This window comes from Sesamum indicum, linkage group LG5, assembly GCF_026168435.1.
Source record: "Sesamum indicum cultivar Baizhima isolate 11 linkage group LG5, ASM2616843v1, whole genome shotgun sequence".
NCBI lineage: Eukaryota > Viridiplantae > Streptophyta > Magnoliopsida > Lamiales > Pedaliaceae > Sesamum > Sesamum indicum.
In genome coordinates this window covers 2,818,484-2,838,620 of record NC_142661.1, presented here as the reverse complement: position 1 = coordinate 2,838,620, position 20,137 = coordinate 2,818,484, and the positions used below count along the sequence as shown (strand labels likewise).

The 20,137-nt window shown below is 42.9% G+C and overlaps 1 long non-coding RNA gene and 4 pseudogenes across 2 annotated transcripts; 2 read left to right on the top strand and 3 right to left on the bottom strand.

Moving 5' to 3' along the window:
• Window positions 1–223: 223 nt before the first annotated feature.
• LOC148788005 (uncharacterized) lies at window positions 224–3,713 on the bottom strand. Its single transcript, XR_016065505.1, has 3 exons — window positions 1,998–3,713; window positions 1,266–1,332; window positions 224–528 (listed from the first exon to the last, which is right to left on the bottom strand). It is a non-coding gene; the product is annotated as an uncharacterized LOC148788005 (long non-coding RNA).
• A 3,908-nt stretch (window positions 3,714–7,621) lies between these two features.
• On the bottom strand, window positions 7,622–9,046 carry LOC148788004 (25S ribosomal RNA; annotated as a pseudogene).
• LOC148788003 (uncharacterized) lies at window positions 8,117–12,568 on the top strand (annotated as a pseudogene).
• A 352-nt stretch (window positions 12,569–12,920) lies between these two features.
• LOC148788002 (protein ROOT PRIMORDIUM DEFECTIVE 1-like) lies at window positions 12,921–14,411 on the top strand (annotated as a pseudogene).
• A 1,408-nt stretch (window positions 14,412–15,819) lies between these two features.
• LOC148788001 (protein ROOT PRIMORDIUM DEFECTIVE 1-like) lies at window positions 15,820–19,750 on the bottom strand (annotated as a pseudogene). Its single transcript, XR_016065504.1, has 2 exons — window positions 19,461–19,750; window positions 15,820–17,522 (listed from the first exon to the last, which is right to left on the bottom strand). The product of XR_016065504.1 is annotated as a protein ROOT PRIMORDIUM DEFECTIVE 1-like (transcript).
• Window positions 19,751–20,137: the final 387 nt, after the last annotated feature.

Sequence of the window (20,137 nt, the reverse complement as noted above, 5' to 3'; positions counted from 1 at the left end):
TTGTGAAGTGCGCCTCTGAAATCTCCGATGCTCCTCGCAACCCCAAGGGTGGCTTGTTGCACGCACCTCATGTGCAACTGTGCTTCGGCTCCTGAATATTCAGCAGATCCTCCTCTGCTAGAAGGTCTTCAGACTAATGAGAAGGTGGCCCTTCATCCACCACTCTCAACTCAAGGTGGTATTGTAGCACCCCCTTTGCTACAAGGGCTATACCTACCCTAAACGTCATACTTATTGTAATCCCTGTGTTTATATATATAAATGCACATAATAATTTAATCCATGTGTATACGTAACCCCAACGTCATAATAGGTATTATCAACCCACAACATTATATATATATATACATATCACACACCACAAGGTGATTCGTCACAAGTAATCCGTACGCTTATATTCTCTCTGTACAAGCAAAATGTAGTTTGTACTCTAACTGACAAAGAGGAGAAAACTGCATACTGGCCCGACCTGCCTGGGTATAGCGCGTTGACCTATTCTTCAACAGTCAGATACCTCAAAGTCTATTCCTGAAAGAAAATGTCAGCAGGGAAATGAGCCTGTCACTCAGTAAGCAAATAACCAGTCCTATCTATATATGCATGTCAACCATAGCCCAAACAAGATAAACAAGCAACACGAATGGAATACAATCAATTTAATTCCAACATAATCAACTTTATTATACCACATAACTATCTCATAATGAGACAACTAACCAAACTCCATTTTTCCTAGTTTGCTTACCAGAAGGTGATATTGTGTTTTTCCCACCAACTCAATCTCACCGTTATATAAATTTAAGTGAATCCCCTTGACAGCCGGCTCATCAATCTCATTTCGCACATAGCATTTTCATTTTGCATCAAAGCTCTTTCATTGCGCACATAGCTTTTTCTTTTCGCACATAGCACTTTCTTTTCGCACATAGCATTTTCAACACGTCAAGGGGTATTCACACCACAATTATATTCAATTTCCACCACTCCCTCATTTCCACATATCACCATTCTTGTAAGCAACTAGCAATGTAAAACCATATATCAATACATTCTCATTCTCAGACACTCACAACACATCAAACAACAAACATAATATTTCAACGTACTTTCTCATTCCACGTACACATTATCGTCAATCAAATTACATCATTCACCACTCATATATATTTTCAGATAAATCAAAGTCAGCTTAAACCAAAAAATCATATAACAGTAATACCACAAATAAAGAGGACATATATAGATAATACTAATTATTTACTTACCTCGACCTTACAACGTTTCTTTCTACTCAATCGCTAATTGTCAGTCCTTTCACTTCACCACCGTAGCCTATAATGAGTTATACCATATACAATTAATATATCGAGAATATCATAATTTCTTTTAAATATAATATTAAATCTCTTTTGTACGATTTCCAATAATTCTTTAATACTCCACTTTTATCAAAATATAAATCTTCGTCCTAGTTCTCAATAACTAGACACTATAGGCTTCATAAAAATATTTATAATTTATCAAGTGATTCATAGAAATTTATTTAACGAAACCCCTTATATATTTATAGCTATCATTTTTAATAACATCCGTAAATTATATTACCACTGAAACCCCATTTTCTCTCTTTCACAACATAATATTCTTTAAGTATAACTTTTCGAAACATTTCTATGAATTTTCTGTCAATTTATTGTTGCTATACAATTTAATTAAGCAATAATACATAGAATTACATATTTGGTTAATCATTTCGATGGAATTGTGTAAATTAGCTATAATAATAATTAAAGCTAACAAATCTAATATTTTAATTACCCAACTATATCATTTTTATAGCAATTGTGATATTTAATACGATACTAATTTAAATAGCCAAACTCGTAAAATACTCCAATTAAATAGTACATCACTTAGTATAAATAATATTTAATGAATGAACTAATTAAATAATATAATTATATAAATTAATAAAAATTAAAATTATATTTTCGTACCTCGGTTTCTCTCTTCGGTTTTCGGCCGAACAATTGCAATTTCCACTACTTGTATTGTGTGTGTGTGTAATGTGTATGCGTGTAGTGTATGTATTTTAAAATGAAATTGGGTGAAGAGAGAGGCCCCACCGCCTCCATTTCAAACTCTCTCTCTCCTCACTTATTACACACAGATATATATACTATTTATATATATAAAGTATTATTATTATTATTATATATATTTAATTAAACTTTTCTTAAAATACCAATCACGTCCTTTTTAATTTTCTTAATTACTATAATTTGTTCTCAAATGTTATAACGAGCTCCAATTTAATTCATTCAAGTGTTATTATATTCCAATTATGGCCCATAATTTATTTACTAATTAACTAAGTTTTATAAAAAATTACCAATTAATCTCCCAACTATATATTATAATTTTTGGGGCGTCACAGGTATCTCGCCCATCAAAACAGCCTCGTTGGGACGACAGCCTCCTGGCTTGCGGCAATCCGCACACATGGTTGCTACACTCACTCACAAACATGGCTCTCGCAGTCCACCCGACGATCGGCATGTCCCCCTCTCGCTCAGGGAAGCCAAGTGAACTCTGAAATCTGAATATCAATCTGCCGAAAAGCTTTGAACCACGGTTGACAGCTCGCCCGACACATGTACGGCACCCACACACCTGCCAACCAATAACAATGAAGTTGGGCGGTAGCCACTTGCTCTCCAAAGCAGCCTAAATGCGCACAAAGGATTCTACCCAACATGATCTCTGCAGTAGACGTCCCCCAAAATCATATGATGTCTCTCAAAATCACAACGATATGATTTTGTCTCAACTGATGCCAACTCGCCTCAACCTAACGTAGAGCTCATATGCCATTCGTCAACCGGGAGGTCTCGTCCTCCAAGCTCGCAATTACCTCGCCCCATGTAGGGAACGAGGCTTTGATACGAACTCGCACAGGCGTGCTCTTCTTTCTCGCAGCGGAATGTAATTCTCATATATTTTTCACCTGTGCGGCCTTAAAGGTAACGCCTAACCTTCGACCGGCCTTCGCACATATCAGTATAGCGACAGTCCGTCGCGTGTCCTCGACACTGAAACTCGCTAGAGCGATATCTGAACACCTCCTAGCACTGCACCGCTTGCCCTTGCGCTCGCCTATCCAGAATGCCCATACTCGCTAAGGCTCTCGGCACTCGTGCCTTAGCGTCTCTCCCACAATCTCGGAACCTGACGACGCATTGCTTAATGGCAAGGAGCATCCTCGCTCCGTCTCGGCATTACGACACTACGCATGCGCCCGCAACGCCCATCTCATGCCCAACACTCACTCGGTACATCCTAGGCCCTCGCACTCATCATGGCCACCTTCCATGCCTCGCCCAAGTAGGACCGCATCATAAGTCCGAAGCCCAATCGCTATGCTGACATCTTGCCATTGTCTCGCACGGCATTCCTGACATGCCTTCTTGCCTTTCCGCTTTGGCTTCACAATATGCCCACAGTGCGGCGTCGTCCCAACCCCGCTCATCTTTAGGCAATGGACCCCCATTGACGGTTAGAAATCGATAGCGCATTCCATGAGTTGGATCACGAGGTTTTCGAATGATTGGCTCGATTACCCATTCGCACGAGAGGTGCTGCCCCTGATATCTCGCAGCCCAAGGGCAACCCTGCACATCACATAAAACTTCTCGGCCGTCTCGGCGCCCAACGTAGGCCATCCTGGCCCTACGCTGCTCGTCAGGTTTCCAAGCCCTTCGGGGACTCTAGCGCTCCTCTCATGAGCTGCTTAGAGCTGGCTCTTGAAGGCTCCCCATCATACCCACAAGAGATGCTCATTTACTGTAGACGTCTTCTCAAGCTACTGCCGTCGTGCACAAGGAGGGCTGGATGGAGCTCACCACTGCATGCCCCGCTTATAATAGGCTTAACGCTAAGGAGTGCACTTTTCTCGCATCTCCAAGGATAAAGCACTCTCCTTCACACATTAAGCTCTTACTCGCGCCCAAGGTTGCGCTCCATCGTCGCTGCGTGCTGGCCGACATCCCCTAGTTGCCCGCTCATGTTACAACCGACCTTTAGCCCAAGGTGCAGCCTGTGACACGACGACAGTACACGGTGCGGACAGCCCCTGCCGACATGCACGCGTGCAGGCAGACGGCAGCCGACGCCACCTGGCCGACCACTGCCAACGTGCACGCGCGCGACTGTGCACACACTGCCGACGCGCGCGCGCAAGTAGACGGCAGCAGACGGGCGCCCGTTCATGACGTCTGCACTAAATGAGCATCTCTTAGGGGCATGATGGGGGCCCTCAAGAGCCAGCTCTAGGCAGCTCATGAGAGGAGCGTTAGAGTCCCCGAAGGGCTTGGAGACCTGACGGGCAGCGTAGGGCCAGGATGGCCTACGTTGGGCTCCGAGACTGCAGAGAGGCTCCGTGTGACGTGTAAGGTTGCCCTGCGGGCTGCGAGATATCTGGGGCAACGCCTCTCGTGCGAATGGGTGATCGAGGCAAGCATTACAAGACTTCGTGATCCAACTAATGAATGGGTGACCTACAACTGAAGCGGCTTGGGGGGATGTTGTCGTTGCCCGAGCAGGGATCCAACATGCCCACAAACGCCAATCACCACTGACGCGCCCATTACGTACGCAATGCCCGAGCACACAAGCCAATGCCTGCCGTCCCACGATGCATTTAAGCGTCGCGGCAGGCGAACGATAGCAAGCACGCCCAAGCATGCCGCTGTAGGCACGAAGATTCGGGACGATTCACGAGTTGGGAACCGAGGAGCACAAATATAGGGACCGGAGCGGCTTGCTTGTGCGGGCCGTCTCTGGCTGCCCCCGACGCCTCCATTTTCGCAGGCAACGGGCTACTAGCAATCGCACCCAAAAGCATACCCCAGCTCCCGAGTGGGAGCCTTGCATGCCGGGATTGCCGACGTTTGCCCACCACAAGCTACTAATTTTAGCATCGCAAGCCACAGGTGGCGCCAAGCACCCCCGACCGTGGGATTCCGACGGCACCCACATCGCTCTGCTTATGCGAGGGGAGGCCCACCCCTCGCATAAGCGGACCGACCAACCTTGCTTCGATGGAGCTCGTGTGCGATATGTTCTAGCAAATCGCAATTGAAGCTCACCCCCGACGGTTTGCCATTGTGGACGTGATGGCGTTCGGCGCACATGATGCAAATGGGCATCGGCCGTTCGCAATACCGTAGACCCCTGCTCAAGCGCCCCGCCGGAAAAGCTCGTCGGACTCTCGCCGCCAAAACAAGTCCAACACAAGCCATACCCAAGCGATGAGGGCAGCCGAGACTTGGGGGCTGCGGGGGGGCCGCCTTACCCCTGCCCGCCCCCAGCGCCCAGACCCCCCTCAAGCACCCACCTCCCCCTATAAGAGGCTTAAAAAAAAAGCCTTGTGACAGGACTAGACATTGAAAAGGCTGAGTAAGGCACTTTTTTGCCGTTTTTTTAAGCTTTCTACCGTATTTTTGCATGAAAATTTGCATGTCACCCCAAAATCACATGATTAATTTAATTTTCTTGAAATAATTTATTTTTGAGTAATGAAAATATTTATTTAATTATTTTAATTATTAAAAAAATTATAAATAAAAGGAAAAAATGGGAAAAATATGAAGACACATTGGACAAGTGAGAAAAATATGTGGGATAATATTTTTATTTTTAATGCTCATATTTGTATCGCGAAATATTTACTTTAATATCGATCAGTCATATTATACGTCCCAAAAGTTTGAAAAAGCATCGGAAAAAATTAGATGAGTCACTTTCAAATCCCTTGTTTTCCAACAAAAACATTATGTATACATGAGAATTGCCTCTTCATGAGCACTTCCGTGCTAGTTATCAGATGGAGCAACATCGATGTTTTTGGATAATGCACTGTCAATTGTCTTCCCACAATCATCAAAATCAGACAAACAAGCTTCAGGATGTTTCGAGACCTGACAAATAAGCCGTGGGCAAGATGTCTTTACATTCTAATGTCATAATTAGAATGAGTGTTGCAAAGGTTGCCAAAAAACGGAGTGATAGAAGGCGACGGCCACGATAGCAGTGTTGGACGGCAGCAGACGGTGCAGACAACACCTGCCAACGTGCGTGTGTGCAGGCGGACGGTAGCGGATAATGCAGGCAGCCCCTGCCGAAGTGCGCGCATGTGCCCCAGGCCAACCACTGCCGACGTGCGCGCGCATGCCTAGAGCCTCTACTACACTGCCGACGTGCGCGTGCAGGCAAACGAGAGCCCGTGTAGGAAGCCCCTGCCGACCTACGCGTGCGCACCTGGCTGACCACTACCGACATGCGCGTGCCCCTGTGCAGACAGTGCCGACCCGCGCGTACAGGCAGACGGGTGCTCGTGCGAGTAGCCCCTGCCGGGCTGTGCAGACACAGCCGACGGGCGCGCACAAGTAGAGGACTGCAAACGGGCGCCCGCACAAGCAGCCCCTACCGGCCCTTCCCACGGGCGCGTTCAAGCAAACGACAGCAGATGGGCGCTCGTGCAGACAGCCCCCGCCGGCCTGCCACTGCCGTCGTGCGCGCAGGCCTGGCCGACTACTGCCGAACGTGTGCACAAGCTTGGGCCAACCAGTGCCGACGTGCGCACAGCGCGCAGGCCTGGCCTACCACTGCCGACATGCGCGCGCGCGCCTTGGCCGACCATTGTCGACTTGCGCGTGCGCCTGGAGCCTCTGCACTCCATTGTCGACGTTCGGCAGTTGTAGCCAAGGACAACGCCTATTTCCACTGGGCTATAGGGCACATTCTCGGGGACGCAGACGGCGAGCAAGGGAACGGGCAGGCACGCCCGTGAGCAGGTAGACGGGCGCGCGCGCAGGCAGCCCCTGCCGACCTGAGCGCGCGCTCCTTGGCCGACCACTGCCGACGTGCGCGCAGGCCTGGGCAGACCGCTGCCTACGCAAGCTCGCGAGCGGGCAGGCGGCATCAGACGGGCGCGCGCCTGGGCCGATCACTGCCAACGTGCGCGCAGGCCTGGCCGACCACTGCCGATGCACGCGTAGGCCTGGGCCGACCACTGCCGACGTGCGCGGAAGCTTGGTCGACCACTGCCGACATGCGCGGAGGCCTGGCCGACCACTGCCGACGTGCGCACAGGCTTGAGTAGGCCCCTGCCGACGTGGGCACGTTGGGGCGGACGGCAGCAGGCGCCGCAGCGCTTGCGGGCAACGTCCGGCCGACCTACGGCCGTGCACTTGACGTTCGGCGGCTGTAGCCTTGGACAACGCCCGTTTCCACCGGGCTGTCCGGCACATTCTCGGGGACGCGGACGGCGAGCAAGGCCACGGGCACGGATGACATGCGCCACACGCCGAAGGACATGGACGACCCGATCGATGCGCACGTGTTGGATTTTCGTTATTTCACGCAAGGTACCATCTCTTTCGTGCGGAAGCGCGCACACGCTCGCCCTGTGGGGGTCGAGCGACGGTCCAGTTTTGATCCGGGACTTGGCCATTTTTTCAGGACTCAGGCGAAACAAGGCACACGAGCCGGGGGTAGCCTCCTGGCTGTCTCGGGCAAAAGAATGAGGATTAGAGGGGACATGGAGGAGGGGGGGAGGGACGAATCGAAACGACAAATGGCTGAATCTCAGCAGATCGTGGCAGCAAGGGCACTCTGCCGCTTACAATACCCCGTCGCGTATTTAAGTCATCTGCAAAGGATTCTACCCGCCGCTCGATGGGAATTGTACTTCAAAGCGGCCAGCGCGGCTCGTCCGCCGCGATGGCTTGGCCAACGACACGTACCCTTGGGGGCCCGGGGGCCCCTACTGCGGGTCGGCAAGCGAATGGCGGGCGTACGCATCGCTTCTAGCCCGGATTCTGACTTAGAGGCGTTCAGTCATAATCCAGTGCACGGTAGCTTCGCGCCACTGGCTTTTCAACCAAGCACGATGACCAATTGTGCGAATCAACGGTTCCTCTCGTACTAGGTTGAATTACTATTGCGATACTGTCATAAGTAGGGTAAAACTAACCTGTCTCACGACGGTCTAAACCCAGCTCACGTCCCCTATTGGTGGGTGAACAATCCAACACTTGGTGAATTCTGCTTCACAATGATAGGAAGAGCCGACATCGAAGGATAAAAAAGCAACGTCGCTGTGAACGCTTGGCTGCCACAAGCCAGTTATCCCTATGGTAACTTTTCTGACACCTCTAGCTTCAAATTCTGAAGGTCTAAAGGATCGTTAGGCCACGCTTTCACGGTTCATATTCGTACCAGAAATCATAATCAAATGAGCTTTTACCCTTTTGTTCCATACGAGATTTCTGTTCTCGTTGATCTCATCTTAGGACACCTGCGTTATCTTTTAACATATGTGCCGCCCCAGCCAAACTCCCCACCTGACAATGATCGGCCCGCCGGAGCGCGCTTTGTGTCCAAAAAGAGGGGCGTGCCCCACCTCCAATTCACGGAATAAGTAAAATAACGTTAAAAGTAGTGGTATTTTACTTTCGCCTTTCGGCTCCCACTTATCCTACATCTCACAAGTAATTTCACAAAGTCGGACTAGAGTCAAGCTTAACAGGGTCTTCTTTCCCCGTTGATTCCGCCAAGCCCGTCCCCTTGGCTGTGGTTTCGCTGGATAGTAGACAGAGACAGTGGGAATCTCGTTAATCCATTCATGCGCGTCACTAATTAGATGATGAGGTATTTGGCTACCTTAAGAGAGTCATAGTTACTCCCACCGTTTACCCGCGCTTGGTTGAATTTCTTCACTTTGACATTCAGACCACCGGGTAGTTATCACATTGCATGAGAATCCGTAGGGACCATACAGTCGGATTCCCCTTGTCCATACCAGTTTTGAGTCGGTTGTTCGACGCCCGGGGAAGGCGTCCGAGGGAGCCGTTCCCAATGTGGATCCATGTGGATAGTCCCTATGTGGATCCATTTCATAGTAATAGTTACTTCTTCTCTAAGCTTACTCAATTCTTCAAGAATTTCTTCTTTAGGAATTAATTGCATCTCCATCACATTACCAGTAAGTTTCATAGGTATAGCAAACTCACCTGAACTTACTTTGTAGATTGTGTGATGCTTCCTTTGGCCAGTCCTATCTGGTTCAGGACTTTCCTAATTCCTCCAATCCTAAATACATCGTATGGGCTGAGGTTGGAATCCTGCCGCATGATTCTTTCCATGATTTTGTTTGACATCATCATTTTGGAAAAGAATCCTGATAGGCTTTTAGAAGTTTAAAGCCTATCTCCTTCGTTGTAATTATTCTAACTCGGTTGAAGATCTATCAGAATCAGTCTCTATTTCTTCTTCATAAACGCTTTCGTCTGAAGGAAGATCTTCGAATTGATAGATAGGTACCAAATCGCCATAGTATATTGCATCTAAGATATCATCTGTGGCTTCAGATTTTCTCGATTCACCACATTTCTGCGGGCAATCGGGAGATATATGTCCTTTTGCTCCACAAGTCCAGCAATTGCAATTTTTGAAACTTTCATTGGCTCAGCTATGGGCCTGTCTGAAACTTTCAGTGGATCTTGCATCGGTTTGTCTAGATCCTTGGGATGAAACCCTTGTTGGTCCTATTTTCTGTCCAGATTTGTATGTTCTGGCTTTGGACTTAGACCACCATGATCTCTGCTGGGAAAAGGTTCTTCTGGAACTCCTAGAGTAGGAGTCACTATTATGTTTCCTCCTTTTCCTTGGCTCACTTGATTCTCCTATAATAGTTGAAAAATCATTGTTATCACAACAAAGAGGGGTTCGCTTGATTTTACCTCTCAGTCTTTTTATATTGTTCTGGATGGATGTTTTATAACACCAATCCTTCAGTTTGTCTTTAAGGAAAGACATTCTTTACGCCACTGAATCTAGCTGTCCTTCAGGTACTTTGTATGACTGGATCAACATTTTCCTCCATGGAATGCATATCTTTGCGAAGAACATTGGAGCTGCTACTTCCGTTGCTACTCCTCTCTGGAAGAAATACTTACGAAACCAATAGATGTATTCATCTACTGCGCAAATACTTCTAAGTTCAAAGCTGAAGAGAGCCTGTGCATATTCTCTAGCCTTTTCTGCTCTACTTCCTTCTAAGTATCCATCTCCGATGAAGTGTATCTTGATAAATCTTCCTAGCCGGGTCTACTATGGCACCTTTTGAATCTCTGGCAAGGATGCTGGCTTTGGTATCTTCTGAGGTATTATCCCATCTGATCTTTACAGATCCCTCTAAGCTCAACTCCACAAGCTTTATGAAGTTTTCTTTGTCAAGCTCTAGGGTAGTTGATGTTATCTTGATTGTCGTAACCCATTCGTCTATCAATTTCTTGGTATTTCAGAAATCGATAATATCCAGATTCAATATAGCGCCATATGGATGTAAAGGCTGCAGCATGGTCCTTGCCCAAGGTGTATTCTCCGTCACTCTTTTTGGATTTCTTCCTGGATTTTCCTTTAGCCTAGTTCCCACAAACGTTGGAGTGGCATTAGTGTGGAAACTCGCACTTTCTCTCATCGATTGATCCTGTGGAGGATCATTAGAACATGTACTTCCCTCCGGCGGTGGTAGTGTTGGAGTGATTTCATTTGTCTGGATATTAACTAAATCCACAATTCCCAGTTGGAAAAAGAATTCTGCCAATTCTTATAGATCTGATAGATCCGCTCTTGTTACCTCCATTATTTTATTGATCTGATAGATGCGATAATCAGACCTTCTCTGGACTTCGACTTTGGAATCTCAGAGGCCTTCCCCTTTTTGTGTAGAAGAGGTATTGTTCCAAGGGCGTCCCTGATTCGCTCCTGTCTGGATCTAGATGTCTCAGGGCTCTCCGTTGATTTCTTTTCATATCTGTAAGACCCTTATGTAGATCGGGAAGGATCTTAAAGACCTCGTCCACCTTTCGGCTTAAAGATTCTATTTTCATAGGTATATATATTAACCTATGTCCATAGTCTTGAACCGTCTTTTGTATCTCTCTCAGACCTTGAGAGATCTTTGATGTATCCGGCTCGAGTTTCTTCCAATCAGTCATAATTTTTATCACTGAAATTATGTAGGAATTTACCCATTCCCCTTCTCCTGGTGGGGATTCTACCATGGACTTCAGTGGTGTGTAGACGCCTCACTGCATTTCCTGGTAGCACTTGTCGGACTTCGAAATTTCTCAGCCATTCTTTTTCCTCTTCCGGAGTGAGAAGTCTTGGATCAATCCTCTTGGGACTGCTGTAACACTTGTCAAGAATTTCCATAAGAAATTTTGTTCTCTGTACCAAAATCTGAAAATATTCCCTATTTTCAGAGTAACTCGAACTTTCGTTCGGTTCCATTTCTCTCAAAGAGTCTCCTCCATTAGTGGATTGATAATATCAAAATATAATATAATCATATATTTTTTCAATAAATCTAGGCTCTGATACCATTCTAGGCGAGCATGGGTAAAAAATGCATAAACATGCAAGAATAGTGAATAATGGACTAAAATTCGCTCTTGAAAGTAGTTCAGGGGTAAAATGGTCCAAAATTTAGCCCAGCTCCGCGCATATTCCTTTTAGATTCTGTCGGGGGACCAAATTGAGTGGTTTTGAAAAGTTACGGGACTAAAATGAGAACGCAAAAGTTAAAGGACTAAAACGAGTAGCCAAAGTTAGGGGACTATTTTTGTCTTTAATCCTAATATTTATGTAATGATAATTACCATGCTTTAAGTCCATGAGTTACATGTAATTATGTGATAAGGATTAAGAATATTTAGTGTGAAGAGTGTAACTATTTTTGTTGATGGGAGGAAACAATAAAGACAAAGGAATATGAGAGATCCCTAGCCTAGAGTTGTATATATATGTGAGTTTGTGAAGGATATTTCCATCATACAGAGTACAAGCATAAGAGTCTCTTAGGTTATAAAACACTCTTGAAAAATAAGAAAAATAAGTGAAGGACAAACAAGTGGTGTTAAAGACTCTCTTTCTCAAGAGTTGTCAAATAATAATAAAACTTGAACAAATATGATCGGAGTTAATATTCTATGTAATTTTTTTATACATCCATATAGTAGTTTTATGCTTGCTAGATGATGTATTGCTCCTCAGAGGATTGTAGTTGCTAATTTTGCGAGTGTGTTTTGCCCCACTAATCACCTGAATTTTGGATTTGAAATGAGTAGCACTAGTGTAGACACACTCCATTCCAGTAGCATGTCCATACACGGAGTTTGAAAAATACACAAATTCTGGGGTGTGTTGGTAAAAGTGCAAGACTAATTTGACCCATGATGTTTTAACTTTGATGTGTCTAGCCTTGATGATATTAAAAGACTAATTGGTTTCTTGGTTTTGTTGAAAGTAAATACTAGAATTCCATGCATGTATTTTGTTGGTTTCATTAAAAAGGGTTAAAGTCTTTTATTTTATGGATATATGTTTTTAGTCTAGATTTATTTATGTATTTCGTCCCACCTTTTATATGACTTAACTCGTTTTTAGGATTGAATGAGAAGGAAGAAAGAACATGTTAGTTTTGCCAAATCACTACAAAACACACCAAACATTGAGTTTTTATTAATAGTAACACTATTGATTTTAGTAATTAAAAGACTTTTCTTGAAGGTCCCATTTCTAATTTATTTACTTTAATTATAAAGTTTCATTTGATTAACTATTATTTGTATAAAAATTAATTTCTCTGTTAAAACTATTTCATTAAAAATTTAAATGCACATGTTTCTTATTATCTATACTAATTATAAAAAGAAAGCATCTTTCGTGTCTAGAATGGAAGTTCTTTTAGGTATTTTATAAAATTTAGCCTTCGCTTTTGCATAATTTGTTTCTATATTTCTTTCTACAAAGTGAAATCTATAATTTGTGGAGGGCAAAAATAGAAATTCAATATAATAGTGGTAGTTCTCACATTATCTAATTATTTACGTGTCGAGAATAATTTGGTATCATGATTTATTAATAGGTTAATATTTGACTTCTAAGAGAGTATTATAATATATTTATATATAATCATAATACATAAAATTTTATTTATTTATGAAGGCATAGGATTATTTTTGTCCATAAAGAAACAACACTGAAATTTGAACCCCTGCAGGCTGTGCTATGGCGGCCCACATCTTTAAGAAAATCCGCCCGGCCGGCGCCACCGCCGTCCTCCGCCGCACTAAAACCACCTCAGCCCAATATGTGGACTCAAGATTCCGGGACCCTACATTCGAAAAGTTGATGGAGAAATACAAAAATCTGCTAAAAGTCATATCCATACAAGACCTCATCCTCGCCTCAAACTCCACTCCACCTTCCGTCTCCCTCGACTTTCTCCACCGCGTCTCCCAGAGGCTCCACCTGAACCGCGGCCCCGCCGCCTTCCTCCGCAAGTATCCCCACATATTCAATCACCCCGTCAAGCTCCAACCCTTCTGCACCCTCACCCTTGCCGCCCTCAAAATCGTCCGCCAAGAATCCATGCTATAGATAACTCGCTGCCACTTGTAGTAACCCGATTGGTCAAGCTTCTATCGATGTTCGTCTCCAAGAAGTTGCCGCTTCGAGCCATTTTCAAGGTCTGGAGAGAATTGGGACTGCCAGATAACTTCGAGGACTATGTTATTTCAAGCAATTCTGACATTTTCTTGCTTCAAGATGGAAATGAACCCAATACTCATTTTTTGGTGCTCAATGATGGTGAAGCATTTAAGGATTGTTTGATTCATGCGGTTGAGAATTGGAGGATCGTGGAGTGTTGTAAGGAGGATTGCAGTGTGGATAGGACCGACCTCAGGTATAGCTTTAAGCAGGGGTTTCCACCGGGGATGCGATTAAAGAAGAATTTCAAGGCGAAAGTTAAGTAATGGCAGAGATTGCCATATGTTGGACCGTATGAGGAGCTGGGGCTGGAGGAAATGAGGAGGACTAAGAGTAGGATGATGAGAATGGAGTAAAGGGCAGTGGGGATTGTCTATGAGTTTTTTAGCTTGACTGTGGAGAAGATGGTGGAGGTGGAGAAGATGGTGGAGGTGGAGAAGATTAGTCATTTTAGGAAGTGGTTTGGAATTGATTTGAATGTGAGGGATTTGTTCTTGGACCATCCAGGGATGTTTTATCTGTCAACCAAAGGAAAGAAGCACGCAGTGTTTTTTAGGGAGGCATATGAGAGAGGATGCTTGATCGAGTCAAATCCGATTTATGAGGCTCGGAGGAAGCTTCTTGATCTTGTTCTTCTGGGCTGTCGTGGGTTGGAAAGAGGTGATGATAACTCCAATAGTGTGGATCAGAGTGAAGAAAATGAAGTGGAAGAGATGTACAAAGATTGAGGTGTGTTGTCGGGTTAAGCTCTTCCTCACTGTGGCGTTGCAAAGTTGGGAGGTAGAATTAAGTTGAGGTTCGCAGATCATATCTAGAAAGTACATTAAGCACAATGCAACATGTATTGGAATGAATGCTTCTGGTGTTGTTTGCTAGTTATGAATCATCCGTAGCTTAAACATTCAAGTGGAGAGTTCACACAAGGTAACTATGTCTCTACTTCATCACGTCACCTCCATATTGTTGGAATATATGACATTGTTATATGCTTGTTTGCTTGCTTAGATGATTGATGTTGTCGTTAAAAATTGCACAGAGGGAATAGAATATGATGACAAGAGATTAAGACTTGAAAATTGACAAATTAAGTTATTCGAAACTCAAACTAAAAGATTTTGTCTTCATTCGTAAGTGCTTGAGTGGCTTGATGATGTAGTCAAATATTCGTGTTTTCTTTGTACACAAGAGGACATATTCATGTTTTCCTTGATGTGAATAAATTTGCATTTTGATACACTTATATTTCTTCCTCTGGACCTAATCTTTTAGGCAAATGGATATACATTGAAGTGATGAGTAAAGGACTTAATTTCTTTAATTACGCAAAGTAGTAACAGAGTTATAGTAGATTAAGTTGTTCAATGTGATAAGCTTTTCTCAAGACTGTTTCTTTACTTCAATGCTCTTTCTTCTCATGATTTATAATTTGCTAAAATTGAGTGGTTCATATAGCTTGAGTTGCATATCAAGGGATAATGTGATAAGCTTTTTTGTTGCGGCAGGCGAACGGCAGCAAGCACGCCCAAGCATGCCCCGGTAGGCACGAAGATTGGGGACGAAGCACGAGTTGGGAACTGAGGAGCACAAACCTAGGGACCGGAGCGGCTTGCCTGTGCGGGTCGTCGTCGGCTGCCCCCCGACGCCTCCACTTTCGCAGGCGACGGGCTACTAGCAATCCCAGCATGCAAGGCTCCCGCTCGGGAGCTGGGGTATGCTTATGCAAGGCTCCCGCTCGGGAGCTGGGGTATGCTTTTGGGTCCGCTTGCTAGTAGCCCGTCGCCTGCGAACATGGAGGCGTCGGGGGGCGGCCAAGGGCTTCCCGCACAGGCAAGCCGCTCCGATCCCTAGGTTTGTGCTCCTCAGTTCCCAACTCGTGCCTTGTCCCCAATCTTCGTGCCTACCGGGGCATGCTTGGGCGTGCTTGCTGCCGTTCGCCTGCCGCAACAAAAAAGCTTATCACATTATCCCTTGATATGCAACTCAAGCTATGTGAACCACTCAATTTTAGCAAATTATAAACCATGAGAAGAAAGAGCATTGAAGTAAAGAAACAGTCTTGAGAAAAGCTTATCACATTGAACAACTTAATCTACTATAACTCTGTTACTACTTTGCGTAATTAAAGAAATTAAGTCCTTTACTCATCACTTCAATGTATATCCATTTGCCTAAAAGATTAGGTCCAGAGGAAGAAATATAAGTGTATCAAAATGCAAATTTATTCACATCAAGGAAAACATGAATATGTCCTCTTGTGTACAAAGAAAACACGAATATTTGACATCATCAAGCCACTCAAGCACTTACAAAATGAAAACAAAATCTTTTACTTTGAGTTTCGAATAACTTAATTTGTCAATTTTCAAGTCTCCATCTCTTGTCATCATATTCTATTCCCTCTGTGCAATTTCTAGCGACAACATCAATAATCTAAGCAAACAAACAAACATATAACAATGTCATATATTCCAACAATATGGAGGTGACGTGATGAAGTAGAGACATAGTTACCTTGTTTGAACTCTCCACTTGAATGTTTAAGCTACGGATGATTCATAACCAGCAAACAACACCAGAAGCATTCATTCCAATACATGTTGCATTGTACATAATGTACTTTCTAGATATGATCTGCGAACCTCAACTTAATTCTACCTCCCAACTTTGCAACGCCACAGTGAGGAAGAGCTTAACCCGACAACACACCTCAATCTTTGTACATCTCTTCCACTTCATTTTCTTCACTCTGATCCACACTATTGGAGTTATCATCACCTCTTCCCAACCCACGACAGCCCAGAAGAACAAGATCAAGAAGCTTCCTCCGAGCCTCATAAATCGGATTTGACTCGATCAAGCATCCTCTCTCATATGCCTCCCTCAAAAACACTGTGTGCTTCTTTCCTTTGGTTGACAGATAAAACATCCCTGGATGGTCCAAGAACAAATCCCTCACATTCAAATCAATTCCAAACCACTTCCTAAAATGACTAATCTTCTCCACCTCCACCATCTTCTCCACAGTCAAGCTCAAAAACTCATGGACAATCCCCTTTGCCCTTTTCTCCATTCTCATCATCCTACTCTTAGTCCTCCTCATTTCCTCCAGCTCCACCTCCTCATACGGTCCAACATATGGCAATCTCTGCCATTCCTTAACTTTCGCCTTGAAATTCTTCTTTAATCGCATCCCCGGTGGAAACCCCTGCTTAAAGCTATATCTGAGGTCGGTCCTATCCACACTGCAATCCTTCTTACAACACTCCATGATCCTCCAATTCTCAACAGCAGGAATCAAACAATCCTTAAATGCTTCACCATCATTGAGCACCAAAAATGGAGTATTGGGTTCATATCCAAGCAAGAAAATGTCAGAATTGCTTGAAATAACATAGTCCTCGAAGTTATCTGGCAGTCCCAATTCTCTCCAGACCTTGAAAATGGCTCGAAGCGGCAACTTCCTGGAGACGGACATCGATAGAAGCTTGACCAATCGGGTTACTACAAGTGGCAGCGAGTTATCTATAGCATGGATTCTTGGCGGACGATTTTGAGGGCGGCAAGGGTGAGGGTGCAGAAGGGTTGGAGCTTGACGGGGTGATTGAATATGTGGGGATACTTGCGGAGGAAGGCGGCGGGGCCGCGGTTCAGGTGGAGCCTCTGGGAGACGCGGTGGAGAAAGTCGAGGGAGACGGAAGGTGGAGTGGAGTTTGAGGCGAGGATGAGGTCTTGTATGGATATGACTTTTAGCAGATTTTTGTATTTCTCCATCAACTTTTCGAATGTAGGGTCCCGAAATCTTGAGTCCACATATTGGGCTGAGGTGGTTTTAGTGCGGCGGAGGACGGCGGTGGCGCCGGCCGGGCGGATTTTCTTGAAGATGTGGGCCGCCATAGCACAGCCTGCAGGGGTTCAAATTTCAGTGTTGTTTCTTTATGGACAAAAATAACCCTATGCCTTCATAAATAAATAAAATTTTATGTATTATGATTATATATAAATATATTATAATACTCTCTTAGAAGTCAAATATTAACCTATTAATAAATCATGATAACAAATTATTCTCGACACGTAAATAATTAGATAATGTGAGAACTACCACTATTATATTGAATTTCTATTTTTGCCCTCCACAAATTACAGATTTCACTTTGTAGAAAGAAATATAGAAACAAATTATGCAAAAGCGAAGGCTAAATTTTATAAAATACCTAAAAGAACTTCCATTCTAGACACGAAAGATGCTTTCTTTTTATAATTAGTATAGATAATAAGAAACATGTGCATTTAAATTTTTAATGAAATAGTTTTAACAGAGAAATTAATTTTTATACAAATAATAGTTAATCAAATGAAACTTTATAATTAAAGTAAATAAATTAGAAATGGGACCTTCAAGAAAAGTCTTTTAATTACTAAAATCAATAGTGTTACTATTAATAAAAACTCAATGTTTGGTGTGTTTTGTAGTGCTTTGGCAAAACTAACATGTTCTTTCTTCCTTCTCATTCAATACTAAAAACGAGTTAAGTCATATAAAAGGTGGGACGAAATACATAAATAAATCTAGACTAAAAACATATATCCATAAAATAAAAGACTTTAACCCTTTTTAACGAAACCAACAAAATACATGCATGGAATTCTAGTGCATGGACCTTCAACAAAATACATGCATGGAATTTTTATACAAATAATAGTTAATCAAAGTTTTATCAAAACACACATATTGATCTTCAATTGCCTTTAGAAAGTCTTTTACTTTAGTGCATTTTGGATTAAACCTCAACTACCTTTGTTGATATGCTTCTTTATGAGCATCAAACTTAAACCGTTAGACCACTCCCACTGCTCATAAGAAGCTGTCTCAGTAGGCGTAATTTTGAAGATCAAGATTTTTTTTCTACTGATATAAGAAATAGGAATAAATGATCTCAGATTAGGCCTAATTATAACATTTAAATAGTTTACTAAAATCATTCTCCCACTAAATGTAATAAAATCATTCACTGTGTTCGTGTTGTGACAGTGAAAATATAAAATTAAGTATTACTTCACTTTCAATTAAGATTAGGTATCATCACTCAATTTAATTAAAACTTAGACATTTGGACAACTATTTGTATACGTAGATATATTATCTCCTTCCTTTGTCTTTTCCAAAACCTTTTAAATTGCCTTCCAATTTTTAAACACATTCAAATATGGAAATCAACATTGTGACCACACCTACACTCAAATTTGTGTTGGTAAGACAATTGTGCCAACTGAAACTTGACCCCAATCTATTCTCATAATTCCAATTGATAGAGAATGAGAACCAGCCTGCTATGTTTAAGGGTCCAAGCCTAACAAATTACCATTACTTCTGGACTGTACAACCGCCTCACCACCATGTACACCTCTTGCTTCATACACACAGAATCACACACACACACTGCTCTCCCACAACCCATCACGCCTTCAACTGTTGTATTTTTGACTAACACAAAGCACACGCACTCCCACCCACTTATTTTCACTGTCACAACACGAAACATCAGCTCCACTTCACTCAAACCCCAATTTCTCATCATTAACCTCAAGAACAACAATTACACAACGACTAAAATTGCAGAAATTGCAGAAATTTCACACAGAGGGAGGGAAATTGCAGAAATTTCACACAACGACTAGAATTTTTCAGAAATTGCAGAAATTTTCCAGAAATTACAACATTACATACAACATTAGATACAAAATTTTTCAGAAATTTTGCTGAAAACAAGATGCTAAAAACACACCCAAACCCAAAAAAAAGAAGAATAAGTAAAATGCAACAAAGAAATAAGGATTACCTGGAGAATCCTCGCTCTTCGCCTTCCTCGTTGCCGATTTACCGTCCTTGTTGCCGTGAGTTTAGGGCTAGGGTTCTAAGAGATGGGTTTGTAGAAAAAATGAGAGGAGAAAGATGGAAGCCGTCCTCGTCCCCGTCCTCGTTGCCGACCTGCCTCCTTGTTGCCGTGAGTTTGGAGTTAGGGTTCTAAGACATGGGTTTGAGGAAGAAATGGAGATGGGTTTGGGGAAGAAATGAGAGAGGAGAAGGAATGGAAAAGAAAGACAAGTGAGAAAGAACAAGGAAGAAAAACGATAAGAGAGAGAAAGAGATGAGTTTTTTATTTTTAACTTTTTGTATAATTATTATTATTATTAATATATTATTATTATTATTATTATTAGTATTATTAGTATTTGTATTATTATTAGTATTTGTATTATTATTATTGTTACTGTTGTTATTATTATTATTATTATTATTATTATGAAATACTTTTTAAATATAAAAAATTAAATAATAAATGTACACTTACTAAATCTATACATAAAATAAATGAAAAAATTTTAATGGCAACCAAATAAATGAATTTTAGATTGTATCCTAAAATTTGTAAATCTTTTCTTTTGAATAAAGACAAATAATTTTACACTTATACATATTTTAATATAAATATTTTCTTATATGGTAAAATAAATT